A 26,301-nucleotide genomic window follows, 5' to 3' on the forward strand; every position below is an offset into this window, starting at 1 on the left:
TCTCACTGGAGCCCAAGTCATGTGACTCGAGTCACAAATTTGATGACTTGCAACTCGACTTTGACTTTAACACCAATGACTCGTGACTTAACTTGGACTTTTTGACTCGACCTGACTTGATACCCTCCCCAAGCCCAAATATTAAAAATTATGCTATTAAAAAAAGTGTGCAGCGCATCAACTCTTCATTTAACAGATTACAGTTTGAATCGGACAGCAGCCAATCAAATTGTGCCCACTGAGAAAAAGCTGTGCGTGGCAGTGCAGAGGAACGTTGGCGGTTGAATTCAGATGGAGCCCTTGGAAAGATGATACCCAAAATTATTATTTTTGGATATAACGACGACGCTGTATCAACAAAAACGCAAACATGTGGGAACAAAATTACAGACGGAGGCGCAACAATTTCCAACTTTGTTCGACATTTGAAGCTGCACAAAGAACGGTAAGTCGTGGCTCATATAGCCCACAGCTATATAATTTATGACTTTGCTAGTGTAGCATGTAGGCTAACATAACGTTAAATCAATGAACCTCCACACAGTCAGTCATTGTATAAACGTGATCATTGCACCCAAGATTGAGCTGCAACTGGCTCGGCATTTGGTAGCCTAAATCCCACTGTAACCACACAGAGAGTGTGTTTGCGTGTGTGTGTGTGTGTGTGTTAAGGTTGGGCGATTGTGTACAAGCCTACATCGCCCGATTGCGTCCCATAGCAATCCTTGATTGTCGATCACTATGGGGGTGCGTCTTTCTCATGGCTACCCATGAGAAAGACCCCCCCATGTATTTACATGGAAATATAACATTTATTTGGAAATAAATAAATAAATAAATAAATATTTTTAAATGCATTCATGATTTGCATGAATGTAATATACTCACTATTACTCTTGTTAAACATATGAAATGGTATTACATTTGGTGAAGAGCACATTATGACTTGTTTAGGACTCGAAACTCAAAGTTTAGGACTTGAGACTTGACTTGACTTGATACTTGTCGGTCTTAACTTGAGACTTGACTCGGACTTGCCTATCTTGACTTGGGACTTGAGTGCCTAGACTTGAGACTTACTTGTGACTTGTAAAACAATGACTTGGTCCCACCTCAGACATGCTAAGAGGTATGGAAGCTCAGTGAGAAAGGACATTGCAAGTTATTTATGTCAGCTGTCAATACTGAAACATTTACCTTATAACCAGGATGTATGGGAGAGTGGGATGGAAAAGGGCAGTTTGGGGATGCTAATAAAATGATTGAAAGGTGTGTAGGCTAGGATATAGATGAGTTATAGCAGCATTCCAAGGGCAGGATCCATGGTAATACTAGTTATGTAAACATAACATAAACACAGCATACAGCTATTTTACATGAATTCAACTTATCAACTTATTGCTTGAGGACATAGTGAACCACTGAGGGAAAATAAAATCCATAGCAGCGGCTTTTGTTTGAGTTAGGGAGAGTAGTTGACGTTGAGTATTTGACATTACAGGCACAAGGGAAGGAAGCTGACATTTTATAATTGATAAGAGAAATGTTGGGCCGAGAGGCTTATCAAAAGGCATTGTTGTCACCACAGAAAAACTCAGAGCAAAACTGCTGACAGTTAAAAAGCAATGCTCTGAAATACAATGCGCCATTGAAATACTATAGAACCTATTGATTTAGCCTTTAAAAACAGTGTGTATTGCGAACATTGTGTCAACGCCCGGTCCCTGCAAAAACCTGACTTTTGACTTTTATTGTCCTCTGCTGCCAACCAACCGCCATGCAGGATTGCGATGCAACACTTCCTGCGTGGATGAACTCACTTCCTGTTTGAAGAGGTTCTGTCGGTTCTTGAGAGAGCGCAGCATGATCTGTTTCTCCTCGTGCTCCAGCTCAGCATCAGGCAGCTGGAAGTAGGTGATGAGGTCGTAGAGAGTCTGGTGGACCTCCTCGATGGGCAGGGCTACTGATGCACGGTTCTTACCCCCCAGACAGTCCAGGTCTCTGGAACAGGAGAAGAGATTATCTTCATCAGATGACTATTAGAAAGTACTCCATTTTTCAGCATCAAAACAACATAATATTATGAGAGCAGCTCATTTATATCACTATATCATTATATAATCAGAAGGTTCCATAATGATGCCATTAGATTTCATAACAACACCAAACTCCAGTATTAGAATATGACTCAAGGAGTGACTGCCATAGTGAACATAATTTGTGCCTTGAGGTTCATCCATGCTGAAATGTTATTTCTGTGCGAGCTAAAAATAGTGCCTACTCTGTCACACAGAGTGGGAGGGGTGTGTGGAAAGGTACAGCTCACAAGAGGCGGTCTGGGTCTGGACAGTGGTGAAAGCCAGTCAGCCATGTGTGAACGACTGACGGCACCGAGGGGGTTTGGGTTTGAGTCACAGTCACAGGCCAGTTTAATACTTGTTCTATCCATTGCTCTCTCTTACATTCCATTGCGTGGCCTCATGGCATGAGATGTTTATTGTCCTGTTTGGCTAAGGACTGGGTCATTGAGCAAGGCAGGCAGCATGCTGTCTGGGGGCCGTGCTATCCATAGAGGACCCTTCTCACAGGCCATAAGCTCAACTGCTGCTGCACATTCAAATCTACAGGGCTTTACGCAGACAGCATGAATATTACACTACAGTCAATGATTAGTTACTGTATATTTTGGTTGTGTGGTTTAGTAGTGGTGTAGCGGTGACAATTATTTAGCGGTGTAGTGGTGATAGTGGTGTAGCGGTGTAGTGGTGATAGTGGTGTAGTGGTGATAGTGGTGTAGCGACGATAGTGGTGTAGCGGTGATAGAGGTGTAGCGTGATAATGGTGCAGTGGTGATAGTGGTGTAGCGGTGATTGTGGTGTATCGGTGATAATGGTGTAGTGGTGTAGCATGACAGTGGAGTAGCGGTGATAGTGGTGTAGCGGTGATAGTGGTGTAGCGGTGATAATGGTGTAGCGGTGATAGTGGTGTAGTGGTGATAGTTGTGTAGCGGTGATAATGGTGTAGCGGTGATAGTGGTGTAGTGTGATAGTGGTGTAGTGGTGATAATGGTGTAGCGGTGATAGTGGTGTAGCGTGATAGTGGTGTAGCGGTGATAATGGTGTAGCGGTGATAGTGGTGTAGCGGTGATAATGGTGTAGCGGTGATAGTGGTGTAGTGGTGTAGCGTGATAGTGGTGTAGCGGTGATAATGGTGTAGCGGTGATAGTGGTGTAGCGGTGATAGTGGTGTAGCGGTGATAATGGTATAGCAGTGATAGTGGTGTAGCGGTGTATCGTGATAGTGGTGTAGCGGTGATAGAGGTGTAGCGGTGTATCGTGATAGTGGTGTAGCGGTGATAGAGGTGTAGCGTGAGAGTGGTGTAGCGGGGATAGTGGTGTAGCGGTGAAAGTGGTATAGTGGTAATATTAGGTTTAGAGGTTATATTAGGTGTTGTGGGGCTATTAGGTATAGCGGTGATATTAGGTGTAGCGGTGATAGTGGTTTAGCGGTGATATTAGGTTTAGAGGTTATATTAGGTGGGGTGGGGCTATTAGGTATAGTGGTGATATTAGGTGTAGCGGTGATAGTGGTTTAGCGGTTATATTAGGTGTAGCGGTTATATTAGGTGTAGCGGTGATATTAGGTGTAGAGGTGATAGTGGTGTAGCGGTGATATTAGGTGTAGCGGTGATATTAGGTGTAGCGGTGAAATTAGGTGTAGCGGTGATATTAGGTTCAGAGATTATATTAGGTGTAGTGGGGATATTAGGTGTAGCGGTGATATTAGTTGTAGCGGTGAAATTAGGTGTAGCGGTGATATTAGGTTCAGAGATTATATTAGGTGTAGTGGGGATATTAGGTGTAGCGGTGATATTAGGTGTATCGGTGATAGTGGTGTCGCGGTGATAGTGGTTTAGCGGTTATATTAGGTGTAGGGTGATAGTGGTGTAGTGGTTATATAAGGTGAGGTGGGGATATTAGGTGTAGGGTGATAGTGGTGTAGTGGTTATATTAGGTGTACGGTGATAGTGGTGTAGTGGTGATATTAGGTGTAGCAGTTAAATAAGGTGTAGTGGTAATATTAGGTGTAGTAGTAATATTAGGTGTAGTGGTAATATTAGGTGTAGTGGTAATATTAGGTGTAGCGGTGATATTTATTTATCCGTTATTTTACCAGGTAAGTTGACTGAGAACACGTCATTTGCAAATACGACCTGGGGAATAGTTACAGGGGAGAGGAGGGGGGTGAATGAGCCAATTGTAAACTGGGGATTATTAGGTGACCGTGATGATTTGAGGGCCAGATTGGGAATTTAGCCAGGACACCGGGGTTAACACCCCTACTCTTACGATAAGTGCCATGGGATCATTAATGACCTCAGAGAGTCAGGACACCCGTTTAACGTCCCATCCAAATGACGGCACCCTACACAGGGTAGTGTCCCCACTCACTGCCCTGGGGCATTGGGATATTTTTTTAGACCAGAGGAAAGAGTGCCTCCAACACCACTTCCAGCAGCATCTGGTCTCCCATCCAGGAACTGACCAGGACCAACCCTGCTTACTTCAGAAGCAAGCCAGCAGTGGTATGCAGGGTGGTATGCTGCTGATATTAGGTGTAGCGGTGATATTAGGTGTACCGGTGATAGTGGTGCTACCTGATGAAGTGACTGAAGAGGCGGGTGGTGTTACGGATGATGCGAGCAGCACGGGACTCTTCGTGCTGACACCGCTGCAAGGTCAGCCCATCATCCATATGACCCTCAGAGTGGAGGAAGGCCTGGAAGAGAGAGAGAGAGAGAGAGAGAGAGAGAGAGAGAGAGAGAGAGAGAGAGAGAGAGAGAGAGAGAGAGAGAGAGAGAGAGAGAGAGAGAGAGAGAGAGAGAGAGAGAGAGAGAGAGAGAGAAAAGGAGGGGTTAGGTGAGGGAGAGACAGAGAAAGAGAGAGAACAGGGGGTAGGTATGGGAGGGAGAGAGGGGGGGATAGAGTGTGATAGAGAGAGATAGATAGAAAGATAGATAGGGATAGAGAGAGTCATAGAGAAAGAGAAAGAAAAAAAGAGAGCGAAAGGGAGGGAGGGAGGGAGGGAGGGAGGGAGGGAGGGAGGGAGGGAGGGAGGGAGGGAGGGAGGGAGGGAGGGAGCAATTTCCAGACATTAGCAGAGATGAGCATGGCTTGGCTGTAACGCAGGTGCTGCTGACACTACAGGCTATTAGGCTCTGTATCTGTGGAGTCCAGGGACTGTCAGATACACTCCTCTCACATCTCATTCATTACAGCCACAGGGTTTGATTTAGTCACAGGAAAAGCACTATCAGTGTAATACACTTATCTCAAACCTATCAACTAGAAAATCAGCAAGAGAATTCTCCTCTGCACTAGGAATTTTCTAATGATGTTTATTGCATGTGCTACTTACTGGTCAATTGTTTTTTCAATGGAATAATTTTTTATCACTGTTAGTGGAATAGTCACACCATAACAGTTCTCACTTGAAAGTCAGTTAATTCATCCAACCTGGGATTTTAAAAAGTCCTGGCTGTATCATAAACAGCTGACAAATAAAGCAGTGTATTGGTGTCTCACCCGTCTCTTGAGAGGGCCCAGGCGAGATGATTTTACATCAGGCGCCTGGTAGGACAGCCAGAGTCCTGTAGCCACATGCATGACGAAGCAGATTGAGTCCCCATACTTAATCTCTGCCATCCCCATGCCCTCGATGTCCCGCTTTGGACTTGACTCCAGCTTTTCCTAGAGGGAAGGAAGAATCCAAAACAAGATCAAGCGGTCACACAAAGTCTCCAAGCCAGGCTTCAAAACGTTATACAGTTTTATTCAAATCACATGTTATTATGCTAAGCAGCAGGTGTTGAGGAACCTTGATCTAAGAAAAGCCATTTAAAGATGTTGACAGATCTGGATCAGGCTGGTCAAGGACTGAAGGAGCACTGCCAGCTTTCCATGATACAACTTCTAATTACACACGGATTGACAGCTAGCCTAATAGAGAGAGACAAAGGGAGGAAGAGATAGGAAGAGGGCATACAATGTGTATAGCCTATATCACTGAGCAACAAAGGATGGCCGCAGGCAAGCCCTCATGCATCACTATGCATTTGTTTCCCCATTAAGAACAGACACAATGGATAATGTATAGTGTATTAAACCTATGATAAACTGCCTCTGTGAAATGGTGGATTACACCATGCTATTGATCCATAGTGAAGAGGTCACTAATTGTGAAAGGGTCACTAATAGCTTCCAATCACTAGCTACGTCTGAAAGCACCATAACCAAGAATAGACTTAAATACCCTAGTACAGAATGGTATGGTTCCGCAGGTCCATACATTTATAGAGAGCAACTTCAGCTAAATGAACTTTATGGCATGGCTTTAATGTGCTTAATAACTCAAAGAGAAGAGGTGCAATTCATTTGATAGTCTTTAGAATTGTTCCTAGGACTGTAATATCATTTCAGTAGCTCTCTGTAAGTGAGTGTGCGGCTAAGTCCTTGACTGTGATGGAAAGGCAAAGTTTGAGAAGTGTGTGTGTGTGTGTGTGTGTGTGTGTGTGTGTGTGTGTGTGTGTGTGTGTGTGTGTGTGTGTGTGTTGGTCCTGCACTCTAACCTTGGAGGCTCTAAAGCAGAAGGCAGTGGAGGATGTGTCAGACTTCTCCCGGTCCTGCAGCACCACCCCCCTCTCCTCCGTCAGGGACAGGTAGTGCCCCGTGGTGAGGTGGCGGAGACGGAAGGGCTGGCCCCAGGGAATGTGACTCCCGCTCCAGCTGTCCAGGGGCACACAAGCACATACACACACAGAGTTATATCAACAACAAAAACTACTAATTAGGCACTTACAGTATTATTCCTATGACTAGACATTAACCAGTTTCTCAGATCAAAACAAAATAGCAGATGACACATGTATGACACATTCCAGATCTGAAAGTGCAGGAAAGGAAAGGAATCTTTGAAAGACTACAAATAGTTGGGGTCAAAAAGTCGAAATGACTCAAAGCATCTTGAAATATCAAGGTGAATCCGAGCAGAGGGAGGGAGGAAGAGAGAGAGTGAGGGAGGGAGGAAGAGAGGGAGGGAGAAAGAGAGAGAAGGAAAGAGATAGACAGATCAGAGGGACAGAGGGAGGGAGAGAGAGAACACATATAGACAGAAGACGGAGAGGATAAAAAGAGCTGAACTCACCTGATTCTCAGAGGCTCCAGCCTCCACAGAGACCTGGCCTTCGCTCCTGCATTCCCCGTCTCATAGTTCACTATCCTGGGGACACGAGAGGAGCATGAGGTTTACATGTCTGGATCTCTGCAATGTTTTATTAAAACTGCCACAGGCTCATAATGGTCCTAAAGTCAAGTTTTATGACTTTAGCAGGATACCATCTCTGACTGCTTTATTCCCTACAGTCATAGTGATATCAGCTCACAGGAGGTAATACTCAGACTGGGACCTCAGATGAACCATACTATTTACCCTCCCGGCAACACAGCACATCTGTCATTGAGGCCACCCACTTAACCAACGGAGACTGAGAGCAACACTGTACATCACTGATATAGGTGACTGGCTCCAAAGATAAAAGGAATCTTTCATCGCCCTTGGTGACAGTTTTGACTAGGTTTGATGGACCTCCTGAAATTTTGCATCTTTAAAAAAATGCTTCCTCTATTCAATTTCAAGGACATGACTGAAGGCAAAGCCAAAACTGACAACCAATATATAATCCTCAGCGAATTATTGCCCCACACACACCGTCCTAAAAATAGACTGTTTGACTGAGAGGAAGACGAAGGGTCATCTCACACGTCTTCGGTGACTGGCTATGTTAACGTTGCTGTGGGCTTCTGCTACTGTTGTCTCGACCCACTTCAGGCCTTGTGTGCCATATCCCTCTGCTACCTTGCTGTCTGTCAGCGCTAGCGCTGTGCGACTATAGATAGTAGGGCGGTCTTTTTTCCTGCTCCTGAGACCCAGTGTCAGACTGAGTAGTGACACCAACCTGTTGGACCCACAGGGAATTCAAAACAAACAGTCAGCCAGCTCCACCAAGTTCGATTTTAGGCCCCTTTCACAAAAGACTAAGGAAAAAACAAATTCCTTAAAGAGTCACTTAACAAAACAATTGGCACATGTGTTTTTCTGTTGCTCATTAGAAAAAGTTGATCTCAGTCTTGGAGGTGTGTTTCCTGACGGATTCCACGTTTGGTTAATGGTGTTTATTTCCCATGAGACACAGTAGACACGGACACATATTTATTTCACTTCCTCATAATCCCCAGATAGAATCTAAGATCATTTTGACGTTTTTCCAAGGATGTTTAAGTTGGGCAATTTTACATCAAACTAAGGTGTTTAGTGGGGTATTTCTCAAGTTTAAAAAAACGCGACGTGTCTTATGTAAACAGTCGGAGTTGCTTGAGCAGGTCTGTCGCACTGTCAATGCTATTGGATAGAGAGCAATCACCACAGCTTGTCACCCCATGTTTTGGGAGATAGACATATATGGAGGAGCATAAATATAGTAACACAAGAAAGAGATACACTTATAGAGTGCATTTGCCATTCTGGTAAAATACATTGTCCATTGTATAGGAGAGGTGACCAGAGGAGGCCATAGATGTATAGAATAGTTGAACACTAAACAGACCACATGAAGAGAAGGAGACATGTAGGCGCCAAGACGGCTGGACACACCAAAAACTAGAGGAAACACACAGTCTGCTGATCCGAGATAAAGACACACATACAAAAGAACACATGGAGCTAATTACAGGGTCAAAGCATAGGTCATAGGTTAGAGGGACGTATATTAGTGTTAGGAACAGCAAGGGTCTTGTAATCTGCCGAAAGCAGATGTGGGCGTTACTGGTCTGAACAAACAAGACGCACGGATTGGATGTAACTGTATTTGCATTGGGGGATGAACTAAAGATGTATGCATGGAGATAAAAGGGAGAGGGAGAGCTCTGGAGGTTGTGGGTCCCGTGGGTCCCGCGGGGCTCTCCGACTTATGATACGGGTGTATTAAAAGTCTATCATTGAATTCAAAGTTCTTGGTCGTGTCATGTTTGAATCGATTGGCCACTACATATTGGCGAGCATGCCAGGAGTTTCAGGGACTGAAGACGTTCTTCGCTGGCCGTGGGATCTTTGGGGCAATCTGGCAAGACAAGGGTGGCCACCCAGCTTTAAACAAGGTAAGCTGAAATGTCTGCGTAGATTGCCACAAAAGATCCTGTAGCAGCAAGGGGAGCGTCAAGTAGGTCTCTCTCTCAAATTTCCTAAAAACCATAGAAACGAAAGAACTTTTGAATTCAATGAATTGCATGCATGTATATAAGCTTGGGAATTGTATAAATACGAATGTGTGTGCATGTTTAGTTAGTAAGTAAGCGGGGGCTGTGAACTTCGCTGGTGTCGGGTGCTCTGACGGTGCGAGTGTGTTGCGCTCTCTGGCTGAGTGGTTGGAATCAGGCACAGGGCTACAGCTGTCTGCTTATATGTTTAGAAAATAAATAAGTAGTGAGATATAGATAAAATATTCATGGCTACCGCTTCAAGGAAAAGGTCTGTACGGATGAGTATTTAGAAAATAAATACACATGGCTACCGCTTTGAAATGAAGGCCTGTACGGGTGAATATTTAGAACATGGGGAAAACGCTCGCCTGATTGTGCGACGTTCAACTGAAAAAGGAAATCCTGCGATACCGCTTCAAAATATATATCAGAAGGTCTGTATGGGTAGGCTACTTTATTGATAAAGAAATATTCGTGGCTACCGCTCTATGAAAGAGGTCTGAAACGGACGGATATTTAGAACAGGGGGAAAACGCTGGCCTGATTGTGCGACGTTCAACTGAAAAAGGAAATCCTACGAATATAAAACGCTCTGCCTAGCTAAACGGGGGTTTATAAATCAGTAGGTCGCGCCACGATATTGCTCTAACGTAGAATAAAGGTCAATACGGGGGGAATGAATAGGATATGAAGACAAGCTGATCCGATTAGACAGTAGTCTCGTCATGTCGTAAAAATCCTATAGGATAATACCAGCTTATGTAGAGGAAGTGTATTAAGCTAGGGGATAAACTATAGGTCGTTTTTAGGTCAAAACGAAGGGTATGAGTGAAAAATCCTATAGGATAATACCAACTTATGTAGAGGAAGTGAATTAAGTTAGGTAATTAAGTTAGGTAAAAACTGTTTTGTTTTTAGGTAAAAACAAAGGGATTGAATGAATGCGGTAATATAATTCTTTGTGATGAATGAGCAGATTAGAAAGAAGAGGAAGAACAGGCTGTGTGTCTGTGACCAACTGGGAATGCGCAGGCCTCTCTGACAGTAAACTAAGTGTAATTTGAGAAAGAGAGCGCATTTAACTCTCAATGCGAAGTAGGAAGAAATAACTTAAAAATATGCAGATTAAAATATACTGGTTAAAATAAATCTAGGCGGTCAAGAATAAAGTGAGAAAAGTGCATGAAAATAGAAGTCTAGAACACATATTAAAAAAGTATCACGAGCCCTGTAAACGAAATAGGAAGCTGCAATTTAAAAACAGTCTCAGGAATTAAATAGTAAAATAGGCTAAAAGAGAAAATAGCAAGCAGATAAATAAAGAGATAAGAAAGTGCATTATATTATAAATAAGAAATGGGATTTAATACACTGAATAAAGTTAAAGTAATTGTCAGGATTTGGCCAGGGTTGTTCCGGGTTTTGGTCACTAGATGCCCCCAATGTGCTTTTTGACCTTATGTTTTTTCCCTTGTTCCCCATTATTATTTGCACCTGTGCCTCTTTTTTCCCCTGATTGTATTTAAACCCTTAGTTTCCCTCAGTTCTGTGCTCTGTGTTTGTATGTTAGCACCCAGCCCTAGTGTTCTGTGTATTCTTGTCGATTCCGGTGGATGCTCTTGTGGAATTCTGTTTTTGTTTTTGAGTATCTCTTGAGGCTTTTTTGTGCTATTCCTACCACCTTTTGGATTTGCCATTTTTGTATTGAAGGACTTCTCCTTTTTTACTTTATTAAATACACCGTCTTAAGTACTGCTGTGTCTGCCTCATCTTCTGGGTTCTGCTGACTATTCGTGGCTCAGTTGGTTAAGTGACTGTTTCTCACTCCGGAGACCCAGGTTCGTAACCGGGTCCTGACAGAAACACAGAGCCAAAAATGAACCCAGAGGCAGCCAGTTCCCAGGACCGTTTTGCCATGCTGTCCCACCACCAGGAGACTGTCCAACGCCACGAAGCCGCCCTGGTTCAGCAAGAGGCCTTAATGGCTAGACATTCTCATCTTCTGTCGGAGATGCTGACTTCCATTAAGCAAATATCTGATCGTCTTACCCCGGCAACAGTTCCCGTCCCAGTACCTCAGATTCACGTACCCATGGCAGTTAACCCCCTGGCTGAACCTCGTCTTCCACCTCCCCAACGGTTCTCAGGTGATCCAAGTGCTTGTAAAGGGTTTCTCACCCAATGTTCTCTCTCCTTTGAGCTACAACCCTCGTCATTTCCCACCGACCGGTCTAAGATCGCTTATATCATCACCCTGCTGTCGGAAAAAGCCCTGGCCTGGGCTACTGCTGTGTGGGATGCCCATAGTTCCTGCTGTGCCAGCTACTCTGCCTTTGCTGAGGAATTCAAACGAGTGTTTCAAGGCCCAAGCAGTGGTTCTGACTCAGCCAAACAGCTCCTGACTCTCCACCAAGGTTGGCGCAGCGTGACGGACTATGCCATCCAGTTCCGCACGGTGGCAGCAGCAAGTGGCTGGAACAACGAGGCGCTCACGGTGTGCTTTCTGAAAGGCCTTTCCGACACTATCCAAGATGAACTGGCCACTCGGGAACCACCGGACAATCTCGAGTCCCTGATCAAGTTGGCCTCACGCATTGACCAGCGTCTGAGAGAGAGAACTCAACCGTAGACCTCTAGCTACTATCAGTCCCAGCTCCGAGTCCCCACCTTTATCCTCGCTGGCTCCATCGGAACCCATGCAGATTGGACGCATCTCCCAGGCTGAGAGAGACTGCCGGATGAGGGAGCGACGCTGTCTATATTGCGGCAAACCGGGCCATTTCCGTTCCACGTGTCCCGGGCTCCAGGGAAACGCTCTGTCCTGTACAGACCGGGGGGAACTGTAACGGGAAACACAACCTCCTCCCATCCGTCCAACTCCCGTCTGCTCATTCCAGTCACCCTCTCCTGGGACAACCACAAGCTTCACCTTCAAGCCTTGGTAGACTCTGGAGCCGCAGGTAACTTCATGGATGGTGTCTGGGCGAAGGAGAATGGCGTTCCCTCTGAACCTCTAAGTGAACCCATGAGGGTCACTACATTGGATGGAAGCCCTTTGGGATCTGGACTTGTCACTCATGTCACTACCTCCTTGCGACTTTCAGTTTCACAACACCAGGAATTGATGAACTTTCATTTGATCTCCTGTTCCGAGTTCCCTCTCGTCCTTGGATACCCCTGGCTTCACAGCCATAACCCTCACATCGACTGGTCTGTGGGCACTATCAAGCAGTGGGGTCCTACGTGCCAAGCTACTTGTATTTTCCAGAATTCCCGAGTTCTACTCCCGAGTCTTTAGAATCCATCGACCTGACCCGAGTTCCCGAGTGTTACCATGACCTCAAACTGGTGTTTAGCAAACAGAGGGCCACCATGCTACCACCCCATAGACCTTACGATTGCCCCATCGACCTGTTTCCGGGCACTTGCCCCCCAGGGGTCGGATCTTTTCCCTATCTCCACCCGAACGAGCTGCTATGGATACCTACATCAAGGACGCTCTGGAAGCAGGCCTCATGCGTCCATCCACCTCCCCGGCGGGAGCAGGGTTTTTCTTTGTGGCCAAGAAAGACGGTGGATTACGTCCTTGCATCGACTACCGGGGACTCAATGCCATAACCGTCCGTAACCGTTACCCGCTACCCCTTATGGCCACAGCCTTCGAGCTGCTCCAGGAAGCAGTTGTTTTCACTAAGCTTGACCTGCGGAACGCATACCATCTTGTGCGGATCAGACCTGGTGACGAGTGGAAGACCGCTTTCAACACGCCTACTGGTCACTATGAATACTTGTTGATGCCCTTCGGCCTGACCAACGCCCCAGCGGTGTTCCAAGCGCTCATAAACGATGTGCTTAGGGATATGCTTAACATATTTGTGTTCGTTTACTTGGATGACATCCTCATCTTTTCGAGCTCCCTTCAAGAACACACTAAGCATGTCAGACAAGTACTCAAACGCCTCCTGGACAGCCATCTGTACGTTAAGCCGGAAAAATGTGAATTCCATTCATCCCGAGTACAATTCCTGGGATTTGTAGTGGAACCCGGTCGAGTCCAAATGGACACCAGGAAGGTAGGGGCGGTAGCGGATTGTCCCACCCCCAAATCCGTTAAGGAAGTTCAGCGTTTCCTGGGCTTCACAAACTTTTACCGGAAGTTCATCAAGAACTTCAGCTTGGTGGCAGCCCCTCTCTCAGCTTTAACCAAGGGTGGCAATGCAAGGTTTTTGTGGGGAAGAGAAGCTGAGACGGCCTTCCAAGGACTCAAGCAGCGCGTTCTCTCTGCTCCCATCCTGATACTACCGACTACGGATGAACCATTTGTGGTGGAGGTAGACGCATCAGAGGTTGGTGTTGGAGCTGTCCTGTCTCAGAGGGTGAAGACAAGAAGCTTCATCCGTGCGCTTTCTTCTCACACCGGCTTACCCCGACTGAGAGGAACTACGATGTGGGGGATCGTGAACTCCTAGCGGTTAAGATGGCATTGAAGGAATGGAGACACTGGCTCGAGGGGGCTTCTCACCCGTTTCAAGTGCTTACGGACCACAAAAATCTGGAGTATATCCAGCAGGCGAAGCGGTTGAACTCTAGACAAGCTAGATGGTCTCTTTTCTTCAATCGATTCCAGTTTATCCTCACCTATCGGCCCGGGTCGAAGAATCTCAAACCGGATGCCCTGTCCCGAGTCTACGCTCCTGCCATTCGAGATGACACGGACATGCCTGTCCTTCCTGCTGCTAAGATTGTGGCTCCGATCTCGTGGCAAGTTGAGGATACCGTGAGACGTGCTCAAGCTAGCGAACCGGACCCGAAAGGAGGTCCTGCCAATCGGTTGTTTGTCCCCAAGGCAGTGAGGACTCAGGTCCTTCTGTGGGGGCACTCCTCTCGCCTCACCTGTCATCCGGGCGTAGGTCGCACCTTGGAGTTCATCCAGCGTAAGTTCTGGTGGCCTACCATAAGAGAAGACGTTGCCACTTTCGTCAATGCCTGTCCCGTGTGCTGCCAGGGCAAATCTTCTCACCTCCACCCTCAAGGACTCCTTCAACCTTTACCTGTTCCCCACAGACCCTGGTCCCATATCTCATTGGACTTTATTACTGGACTTCCTCCATCCCATGGCAATACTACTATCCTAGTCATAATCGACAGGTTTTCAAAGGCGGCCAGGTTCGTCCCTCTGACTAAGTTACCTTCTGCCAAGGAAACGGCTGAGTTGGTAATTAATCATGTGTTCCGAGTCTTCGGCATTCCTCAAGATGTGGTTTCTGACAGAGGTCCCCAGTTCGCCTCAAGGTTTTGGAAGGCCTTCTGCCAACTCATGGGGGCTTCTGCCAGTCTATCTTCAGGGTACCATCCGGAGTCCAACGGCCAAACAGAGAGGATGAATCAAGAGCTGGAAACCACCCTCCGATGTATGACTCGTGACAACCCGTCCACATGGTCATCCTTTATTGTTTGGGCCGAATACGCGCACAACACCTTGCGCTCCTCCTCCACTGGTATGTCCCCGCACGAGTGTCAGTTTGGCTATGCTCCTCCATTGTTCCCGGACCAGGAGGCAGAAGTCAGAGTGCCTTCAGCCTTGAAGTTCATCAGACGCTGTCGGCTTATGTGGAGGAAGAACCGTCTTAATCTTATGCGTTCCTCACAGAGGTACCAACAACAAGCCAACAGACGTCGCCGTCCCGGGCCTACCCTGTGCCCCGGCCAGAGAGTCTGGCTCTCCACAAGAGACTTACCTCTACGGGTGGAGTCTCGTAAGCTGTCCCAAAAATACATCGGTCCCTTCAAGGTTGCCAGGAGAGTTAACCCAGTTTCTTATCGCCTACACTTACCCAGATCCCATAAGATTAATCCCACATTTCACATTTCATTGTTAAAACCTGTTTTTTTTTCTCCCCTTGTCCCGGCAGACAGACCTCCCCCTCCGCCTCGTGTCATTGGAGGCCAGCCGGCTTATACCGTCCATCAGATACTGGATTCCCGCCGGGTGCAGCGGTCCTGGCAGTATCTGGTGGACTGGGAAGGCTACGGTCCCGAGGAGTGCTCCTGGGTTCCTGCCAAAGACATCCTGGACCCTGACCTCATTCGTCAGTTCAGGGCCCTCCACCCTGAGAGAGCTGGTAGGAACGTCAGGAGCCGTTCCTAGGGGGATACTGTCAGGATTTGGCCAGGGTTGTTCCGGGTTTTGGTCACTAGATGCCCCCATTGTGCTTTTTGACCTTGTGTTTTTTCCCTTGTTCCCCATTATTATTTGCACCTGTGCCTCGTTTTCCCTGATTGTATTTAAACCCTTAGTTTCCCTCAGTTCTGTGCTCTGTGTTTGTATGTTAGCACCCAGCCCTAGTGTTCTGTGTATTCTTGTCGATTCCGGTGGATGCTCTTGTGGAATTCTGTTTTTGTTTTTGAGTATCTCTTGAGGGTTTTTTGTGCTATTCCTACCACCTTTTGGATTTGCCATTTTTGTATTGAAGGACTTCTCCTTTTTTACTTTATTAAATACACCGTCTTAAGTACTGCTGTGTCTGCCTCATCTTCTGGGTTCTGCTGACTATTCGTGGCTCAGTTGGTTAAGTGACTGTTTCTCACTCCGGAGACCCAGGTTCGTAACCGGGTCCTGACAGTAATAGTATAAGCAAAGATAAAAACACAGTGATATTTGAGGTGCTGTACTAGAATAAGACATTAAGGCTTCTGTAATATTCAGTAATACAGTTGTAGACATTATAGAGTAGGTTTTACTAGGGTTTTAATGGTAATTGAATGCGTGGAGAAGTTGTTATTGGCGTCAAAATACGGAAAATAAACGTATATGAGAAATCACAAACGTGGTAGAATTAGTTAAGAAGAAGAGCAAATTGTAGTGTATGGGTGTTTTCAATTTCTAAGGGTAGGATACAGATGGCTGAGCAGGGAGGAATTGTGCGTTCTGTGCATGGCTGGATGTCGCATGCTCGGGAAAAGTGAGGGGATTTTAGTATGTGTGTTACTGTTGGCTTGCTGATTTAGAGGGTGGCATGGTGAATGTTAACGAAATGTACATTTCTTTTCCAGAAAAAAGGGGTTACATTTTCAATGGGTTTTCAGTTCGGTTTCAAATTGGGTATGCAGAAGGATGGAAATGTTTTTGAAAATATATTTAAGTTGTTTCTAAAGAAAGGAGAGTGGAAACATTTTAATGGTGTCAAATGCCCTGGATCCTAAGAATTTCCCGTGAAGACTGATCAACTTCACTAGAAATTGTTGGAACAGGTGGGAGTTAATTATAAAATGATTGAGAAACACCAGTCTCTATTCAAAGTGTACCATCACTTTGAAATTCTATTATTTTTTTTGAATTGACTAGTTATTCAAATTGGTTTATTTTAATTTTAACATGGGTTCATAGGAGAAATTATCAGTTCCCTGGGGTTATGGTCTTTGGGTAAATCCTAACTGAGGGAAAAGGTTGAGCGCTTGTTGATGACATCACTCGCGAGGCACTGTTGTCGCCACGGACTGGGGGTACCGGAGAAAATTGTTTGTGTCTTTTAGAAGGAAAATGCGTGCATTATTGTTTTGAGTCACTTTTCAGAAGTCCATATACCTACTTGTTTGATTCCTATGAGACTGGTTATTCTAGGAGTTGATTCAACTTAATTAAGCATTAGTTCTGGTGTGTTTAAGTAGGATTCTTCATACCAGGACGGATGGAAGTTATCTAAAATTTGTGAGTTGAAGGAGCCAAGGAAAAACGCGTTTATATTTTTATTAAATATCTGGGATTAGGATTTCTTACACTGAGAAATGTACGACATTTGCAGCAGAGGGGAAGTAGTAATACAATAACGTTATCGGGTTAATTGTATCTAAGGATAGCATGTTCATTTAAGTAATCATATACATTGACGTTGTTTAAAACTTATGATTAATGATTTGAGTTAAAGGGGAATCATCTTTAGGTTTAGTTTATAGTTCACTTTTGAGTTTCTGAATCGGAATTAGCATAGTGAATGCTAGTTAGGAGTGTTGTGTTTGATGTTTTAGGTGTCTCAATTTTGGATGTTTTCTGGAATTATAATCTTGGGGAGAATGAGGCCATAAACGACCAAATTAAAACAGGTCTGCAAGTATATACACCTAAAACCATTGTTAGGACTATTTGTTTGGTGCAAAGGTATTTTAAAGAGGCACACTCAAATATGGAATTTTATGAGTTTTTATTTTATGAGTTTTAAATTACACAAGTGAATTTTGATTTTAAGGATAAGGGGTTCTTTAATGTGTCTAATGTAGCATTGAACTTGACTATTAAAGGGAGAATTGGACATGTGGAAAATTAAAAGGGGCTCCTACATGATGATGTCAGATATAAGGATAATTTACTAATCTTACCTAAGTCATTGTTTAAGAGTAGGCAAGGTTGTTGCCTGGATAGAGCCAGGTAACAAAGGGGGGATGGGTAAATGGTGTTCTAGGATAGGATGTGACCTACGGGATAATTAACAGATAAGGAAGGACAGTTGGTCTTGTAGGGACAATTAAAATATAGGGACAATTCTAAAAGTAAATAGAACATTACACACACCTAGATTATGGTAAAAATAATAAGTAGTGGCATTTTGAACACTAGAGCAAAAGTTTGAGAAGCTTAGGACTTAGTTTTGTTAGGATTGGATGTTCTTTCAACTGGAAGACACTTGACTGATTATTCTTACAGCTGGTGTTGTAGGGACCATAATTTGGCTATCATTATGAATATTTTTGTGGCAAGAGGCCAGGTATTTGAGACAGAATGTTTACATAACAGAATGTTTACATAGGGCTGTTATTTAAAAAATTAAGATTTAGTGATCCTGCTATAAGAAGAAAGTCTGTTGTCAGGAAATAACCCATGTGTTAGTGTGTATGCCCCCAGGAAAAGACAGCACATAAAATGTCAGATGGAAGGGCATGGGCTGAATTCTGGAGACTGAGTATACATCAACATACACCAGGCTGGGGATATACCTCTCACAGCACCTGCAGTGGTAAAGAACGTCATGTCTCTCTTTGATGGGTGCATAAGTTTCACAAGAAGTAAGGTCCAGCTGAATAATGGGTGAGCTTGAAAACACCATGACAGAGGACATGAAACAAAACAAAAGAGAGAGAGAGAGAGAGAAACTAGATTCCACTGTAGACATACTGGGTTGAGTTTGGGGGTTATTTGTTTTATTTGATAATGTATCATGTGAATAAGGATAGATATTAGGGTAATTGTACTCTAAACCACATGTTGAAGACTCGATGTGGAAGCCCATTCAGTGTTGAATTACTTCAAGAACAAATAATGTTGATTAAGGTTATGCACATGCTTATCAGTTGAAATAGAGCAGACGGGGAACTAAGTAAAAAATGACATGATTTGGGAACACCACTCAGAACCTGTGGCTGAAAGGGGAAGACTGGATAAAAGCATGAGGAAGCTAATTAGGGCCTCCATTTTTGTAGAGTCCAGCAGAAACATATCCTGGAAGCATAGAGTCAGGTGAAGAGAGAGTGGGAATTGTCATGGTCTTAGATTTCAGTATTTATGAATACAGTCATGCATAACACATAACATTGTCAATACTGTTATGTTGTGTTTTTTGTTTTCTAAGTCTTTTGTTTAGGAAACCAGATGGAGAAGGGTTCTCCAGCTTCAGCTGGAATGTCAGTTTGTGTGATGAGTGATGGAAGTAAGAGAATGTATGGTGTAATCATAGAACAGAGGCCATAAGTCTTTAAGTATGAATGCCCCACAGAAAGAAGGCAGAAACCTGAACCAGGACGAGAGGTTCCACATCTGATGATCCAAGGGGACCAGAAGGACCTCTCCCAGTGATACCAGGAGATCCAGTCTACGTTCTAGAGTATTCCGAAGGAAGTGGGATCAGCCGAGGAGGGAAGGACCCTACGAGGTGGCAGCAGCCACAAACACGGCCGTCCAAGTGAAAAGAAGCAAGACGTGGTATCATCTAAACCACTGTACCCGAGTCCCGACGGAGAGAAGGACACAACCATACAGAGATGGGGACACAGAGTATGCTGATTCACCAGAGGGGACCCCGGAGGGAGCAGGAGCAGCGGAGACGATCAAAACGCCAGAGAGGAATCAAGAAAATGGCAGACCAGCTACAAGCCAAGATACGATGAGTGAGCCAACTAACGCACCCAGAAGAAGCACCAGGGGAAAAGAGCCTGAAAAGAAAAGAGACAAACAACCAAAGCCTCCTCCAGGATGGCCAGAAAGCCCAGAAGTGGGGGAGGTAACATGTCTGCTACTTCTGATGATATACTTGTTGGGCAGACACTGTTGACGGAAGCCCTCTACAGTGGGACCCCGAGGTATCGCCTAAAGAATGGGAACATCTCTTCCCGGAAATGGAAGCCTTCCCAGATGGAGGCTCAGTTCGGCCTGAGGGAGGAACAACAGGCGAAGAAAGTGGAGGAGGAGCACCAACCAAGAGCAGAGGGAGAAATCGTGCAAGGAAGAACAGAAATCCTGCAAGATGAAAGAAATTGAGATTTCCCCACAATTGACTTTTCAGCTCTTACCTGATCTCCATAATGAACCATTGGAATTAGGACCACGAAAGAACAGTGACAATGACAGAGTAAGAGCAACTGAGGACAATAGGAAGATAATGCACGCACTCACAATCAAGATAAATGATAAAAGCAGGAAGAGAAAAGAGGAACCTGTCGAACGAGGTAAAAAGACAGGACCTGTTGATAGGTTTAAGTTTCATGTTCCGCCACAACTTCTAACAGAACTAGGGGAACAGAGGACAGTTCCTGTATGGGAGAAGAAACCTGTACCGGAGGAGCCACTCTGTGGATGGACGCGTCATATAACAAAGGGAGAAGCTGTTTGGGACCTCAAAGGATGTGACCTGACACTAACCAAACGCGTGGAAGGCTGGGAGTTTATCATGAACAAGATAACACCAGCAGAAGGTGAAGAATTTGTAGTTGAAATTACAAGAACAGGACTGTGTTGAACAACATTGGTTTGGGTGACAAGGATTGTGCTGTCTATAACATTTGAACTGAATTAAATGGACCTTTGTTAGATGGAAAGACTGTGATTAAAGGAATATATTAATGTTTTTACAGCCATGACACCGAAGGTATTGATGTAGGTAACACCACTGTAGAATGTGATACTATTTGGGTACTAGAGACTGCAGGGGTTCGTAGAAATAAAGATAAAGGGTTGGTGAGGAATAAAAGAGGGTTGTGTGGTAAAATAACTCAGGTTGCGCCATCTCTTATTATGCTAAATTATCAAGACAGAGGTATTGTGGATAGTTTCTGGATGTTTGGTAATCCAAACTGCCTGTATGGAGTGGTCTCTGGAGGTGGTTACACTTGCCAGGGTTTTCATAAGGATGGTTTACATGTATATGCTGACATTCCAAGTTCATAGGACAGTCAACTGATACGTATCCACGAAAAGGGTCACTTCCGTAGTAAGTACGACAGGTGTTATGTAAGGTCTACTTTTGCTCACGGCCTTGTGTTGTAGTATGTTTTGTTGAATGTTTTTATAGGTATATCGATGAATATATCTGGTTTCTTTTAATTAAAAGTTAGTTTTGCCTTCTGAATAGGTTAAATTTAAAAACATGTAGGTAACAGTGGGATGTCCCGGTTACAAGTGTCTACGGACCATGTCCTTAATCTTTTAACAGAGGTTGGTATCATGTTTGTCTGAGAGGGAGGATCATGTTGATAGCTTAAATGTAGAATGATGTTGTGTCAATTTTATTTTGTACCTACATGCTCATGCTTCAACAAAATGTTATGTATTTCTTTTATTGTTTCTAACTAGATCTTTTATTCTTATGTAATACTAGAGATGTTTGGTCTAAGTTAATTAGGAAGCTTTATTTTTGTTAATCAACTGTTGGAATTATGCTCCATATATGTTTTTGGTGCTTATTAAGCACCAGAGGAGGGTTATTTGGGAGATAGACATATATGGAGGAGCATAAATATTGTAACACAAGAAAGAGATACACTTATAGAGTGCATTTGCCATTCTGGTAAAATACATTGTCCATTGTATAGGAGAGGTGACATTTACATTACATTTAAGTCATTTAGCAGACGCTCTTATCCAGAGCGACTTACAAATTGGTGAATTCACCTTCTGACATCAGTGGAACAGCCACTTTACAATAGTGCATCTAAATCATTTAAGGGGGGGTGAGAAGGATTGCTTTATCCTATCCTAGGTATTCCTTGAAGAGGTGGGGTTTCAGGTGTCTCCGGAAGTTGGTGATTGACTCCGCTGTCCTGGCGTCGTGAGGGAGTTTGTTCCACCATTGGGGGCCAGAGCAGCGAACAGTTTTGACTGGGCTGAGCGGGAACTGTACTTCCTCAGTGGTAGGGAGGCGAGCAGGCCAGAGGTGGATGAACGCAGTGCCCTTGTTTGGGTGTAGGGCCTGATCAGAGCCTGGAGGTACTGCGGTGCCGTTCCCCTCACAGCTCCGTAGGCAAGCACCATGGTCTTGTAGCGGATGCGAGCTTCAACTGGAAGCCAGTGGAAAGAGCGGAGGAGCGGGGTGACGTGAGAGAACTTGGGAAGGTTGAACACCAGACGGGCTGCGGCGTTCTGGATGAGTTGTAGGGGTTTAATGGCACAGGCAGGGAGCCCAGCCAACAGCGAGTTGCAGTAATCCAGACGGGAGATGACAAGTGCCTGGATTAGGACCTGCGCCGCTTCCTGTGTGAGGCAGGGTCGTACTCTGCAGATGTTGTAGAGCATGAACCTACAGGAACGGGCCACCGCCTTGATGTTAGTTGAGAACGACAGGGTGTTGTCCAGGATCACGCCAAGGTTCTTAGCGCTCTGGGAGGAGGACACAATGGAGTTGTATTTGCATTGGGGGATGAACTAAAGATGTATGCATGGAGATAAAAGGGAGAGGGAGAGCTCTGGAGGTTGTGGGTCGCGTGGGTCCCGCGGGGCTCTCCGACTTATGATATGGGTGTATTAAAAGTCTATCATTGAATTCAAAGTTCTTGGTCGTGTCATGTTTGAATCGATTGGCCACTACAATGTTAGTGGACAAACGGACATTGTCTCATCACCCAACCATCATTTACCCGTTGTGATGCAAGGATGTGCCAAACTCCATTTTAAACGAGACTGACTTTACGACCAAAATTATCCTATTTAGACTTTGTAGTACATTTTGACACCAGAATAACTGTTTGACTCATATCGATGCCGCTGTTTTTCAAAGGGATTAGCTGCTTTTTAAAGGCAGCCGCTCTTTAACTCCTGAAGACTCATTGCGTTTAGTCTTACAGCTGTTTCCCAGTTGTGTGACTTACCTCTGTTGCTCATCACTCTGGTCGGAACCTGGGATGGTCAGAACTTCATCATGACCGTGGAACAGGCGCAACACATGGCCACCCAGCAGATAACCTATTGGAGAGTGGATTAACAGCACCTTTCATTGATACCCATACATTTCAAACAACATTATAAGCCAGTTTAGCAGTGAAACTAAACTAACAGTTGGACATACCCTCCTCCACGTTGCTGCCGGAGCAGGTGGGGTGGACGTTCCACAGAGTCTGCATGAAGGACGCGTCCACCTGGATGTTGCCATTGGAGATGGACAGGTGCTGGTGGGGACAGAGAAACATTATGTTACACACACCATCAATAACTACATTATGGGACATAAACTACCGTTGGCCTATACTGCAGGAGCCATGTCAAATACACAGTTTGATTCAAGGCATTGAGCCAGGCTACAACTCAGAGGTTTGTCCATGCATGCAAGCTATTGCTGCAGTAGATTTAGAGTCATTCATCAACCTGGAGAGAAGCTGGCACTGGAGAGACAACAGTACTGTGAACTAGTTTCTAGTGGGCTGTGTGTGTGTCTGTATGTGTGTGTGCGTGTATGTTTATGTGTGTGTGGGTTCAGGTGTGTATGTTGGCATGGGACATTTCTGCAGCAGTGCCGCAGGGGAACTCTCCAGCTCTGGTCCTGAAGGTGCTGTAGGCCTGGTTAGAGTCTCGCTGGTGACAGCAGCACAGCACAGAGAGGAGCTGTGGCAGTAACAGTCACATGAAAGTGGGCCTCTAGCCCAGTGAAAGCTGCCGTATCCCTGCTTAATTCCCATAAACATGGGCTTGGCTGGGCTGGCTGTTGTTACACTCTCCCTGAATCATGCTGGAGATGTTTTCCAGGAACAGCATGCCACAAGGCCCTGAGGCCCACACAGTAGAATAACAGAGGGGTCTGGGAGATGGTCATAGATGGGCCTGATGAGGAACAGGGGAGCAGGGTTTGCCAGGCCACACAGTGTAGGAAAGGTGGGATAGGGGACAGAGTAAGATAGGGTATTCCGTTTGACAGTGTTGCTCTCTCCCTCCCAGCTCTCCGTATGTAGCCTTCTCCTGCTCTTTCTTAGCTTCATGTCCCCAATATATAGTCTTCTTTACTGGACAGAGGGAGCTGAGTGGGAGGGAGACACCTTAGGGTCCGAGATCTACAATTCATGGCTCATCCTACTGGATTGAATGGCATAATGGTTCTGTGTAATGGGGCTGTAAACATTTAATAGCCTATCATATAAACGATTCTTAATAAGATGTTTATAGACTGAGGGAGTACTCACAAGGTATCGTTCTGATGACACGCTGACGAGGATGAGGTCATCACCGATGCGCACTTTCTCGCCCTCTGATCTCTGTTTGGAGGCAGGATGGATGGTCCACCAACAGGCTTCACCTGCAGGAACACAGAGACACTGGTGGGGACACATGTCTGCACAATGGTGATTACAACTCCTTGATCTACATACACAGGTGATTGAAACTCAGATGACAATTTTTATTTTATTTTTTATTTTATTGAACCAGGCAAGTCAGTTAAGAACAAATTCTTATTTTCAATGACGGCCTAGGAACAGTGGGTTAACTGCCTGTTCAGGGGCAGAACGACAGATTTGTTCCTTGTCAGCTCGGGGGTTTGAACTTGCAACCTTCCGGTTACTAGTACAACGCTCTAACCACTAGGCTACCCTGCCGCACCAATGGTGAAAGCAATACGCACGCATGCGCACACACACACACAAACACACACACACACACACGCGCGCCCGAGCACAGCAAAGACACAACTTAGATTTGACACACAAATGTATTCACACAAGCACTAATATATGCCCACTCACACTCATCAACATGCAAGCACCATAGCAACCAGCTTTCCAATACCTGGACAGCCAAACCATCTTTTACATCTCTATGAGACAAATTAGCTGAGCCTCGACATTGTGACAAAGAGCACATCTAAGACATTTATTTCAGTCTGCTTGGAATGTTTTCAGATACATCCTATGGAATAAATGACTTGACACAAAATCTCTGCAAAGGTGGTACATTTTTTACAGTATCCGAACCGAAAGTCCCTCTTTTCGTGCAGTGCTTAGGAGCTCTGAAATGAACACTGGGGCAGGTGAAATCCCATGAGTCAGTCCCAATCAGAATCCCAGCTAAGAGAGTGACTGTGTGATAATGAGAGTAGAGACAGATAGAGTGGAAGGTTTTACCTGTTGAGTCCTCCTGCAGCCCCACATCAAAGGACAGCTTATCTGTCTGTGACCTTGATGTCTTTAAACAGGTCAGATACTGGAGCGGATAGATAGACATCAAAACAACATAAAAGAGCTGATCAAAAGAGGCACACAACTCTGGTGTCACATTCAGAACTGGAACAAATGTCACTAGGACACGTGCAACACATTTTCAGGTAAACTGTAACTATGAAACAGTAACACATGGAGTAATGAGAAAACAATACATTTTCCTTGGGTAATGGATGAGTGAGTGCGTGTGGTGTACTCTCACCATAGCGCTGAAGGAGTGCCTCAGGAGGATAGCGTGTCCATACAGAAGTGTCCTGTGTCCGCCCCCCTGGGCCGCCTGCGGAGACAGCACAATACCCATCACACACAAGACACACTGTCAGTCAGAATGTCCCCTTCTCTCTCTCTCTCTCTCTCACAATACCCATCACACACAGTCAGTCAGAATGTCCCTGTGGGACCTCTCTCTCTCTCTCTCTCTCTCTCTCTCTCTCTCTCTCTCTCTCTCTCTCTCTCTCTCTCTCTCTCTCTCTCTCTCATAGCGGGAGAACCAAGACTCTGGCTCATGATGATGACCTCACACAAGGCAGGGGTGACCTCACACAAGGCAGGGGCCACAGACTGACTCAGCCTGCCTGTCAGCCTGTCCACCCCTCTTGGACGACTGTCCTACTGTCCACAACACAATACTGACGGCATGCAGTCAGACATGTCACTCAGGAGAGACGACTGCTTCCTGTATTCATGGAGCAGAATACAGATCATCATCATCACATGACTACAGGTGAAGGCAATGGGAGGTGAGAGAGAGCGAGCGAGAGCTCTCTGCCTCTAATGAGTCAGTAACAGAGACTTTTTGTTATAGTAAGAAGTCTCTGGTTTGTGATATTAGAGAGATCTAGGAAGGAAAGGCACAAGTGGGTTCCACTCTGGTTCCACAGTGGTTTGAGGAGATGCATAGGGGTAAGAGTGATGTGACGGCACGGACTTGGGCTCTGCTTGCAAACCTGTCCCTACTTTTTTCAGGCAACATTGTGTTACTCACCTTTCTCACGAGCCTCTATGGAGCAGTAAGATAAGAGAGAGTTACATTACTGAGAATGTGCTGTAAGTTGTTTTTTAAATGTCTCTGTCTGTCCTATCCACAGTAAACTGTGTATAGTCCTTGTCGGTCATTCACAGATGGTGACGTGCTGTGTAAGATCTTATTTGTAACGTACTTGATCTTGCATGCCAGTGTCTCTTAGTCCAAAGAAACCGTGCAACATCTATCTACGCTGCTATTTGCTAAGACAATAGTCTCCAGTTCAATGCAGTTGCCATTGGTTATATAGACTGCAGCAGTACCAGCACCATGCCAGGCTGTT

At 45.2% G+C, this 26,301-nt stretch overlaps 1 pseudogene; it reads right to left on the bottom strand.

Moving 5' to 3' along the window:
• Positions 1–26,202, bottom strand: part of LOC135507498 (ryanodine receptor 3-like) — a 108,319-nt pseudogene extending 82,117 nt beyond the window's left edge.
• Between the last annotated feature and the right edge of the window lie 99 nt (positions 26,203–26,301).

The sequence above is a fragment of the Oncorhynchus masou genome, chromosome 21, assembly GCF_036934945.1.
Source record: "Oncorhynchus masou masou isolate Uvic2021 chromosome 21, UVic_Omas_1.1, whole genome shotgun sequence".
In the NCBI taxonomy this organism is placed as follows: Eukaryota; Metazoa; Chordata; class Actinopteri; order Salmoniformes; family Salmonidae; genus Oncorhynchus; species Oncorhynchus masou.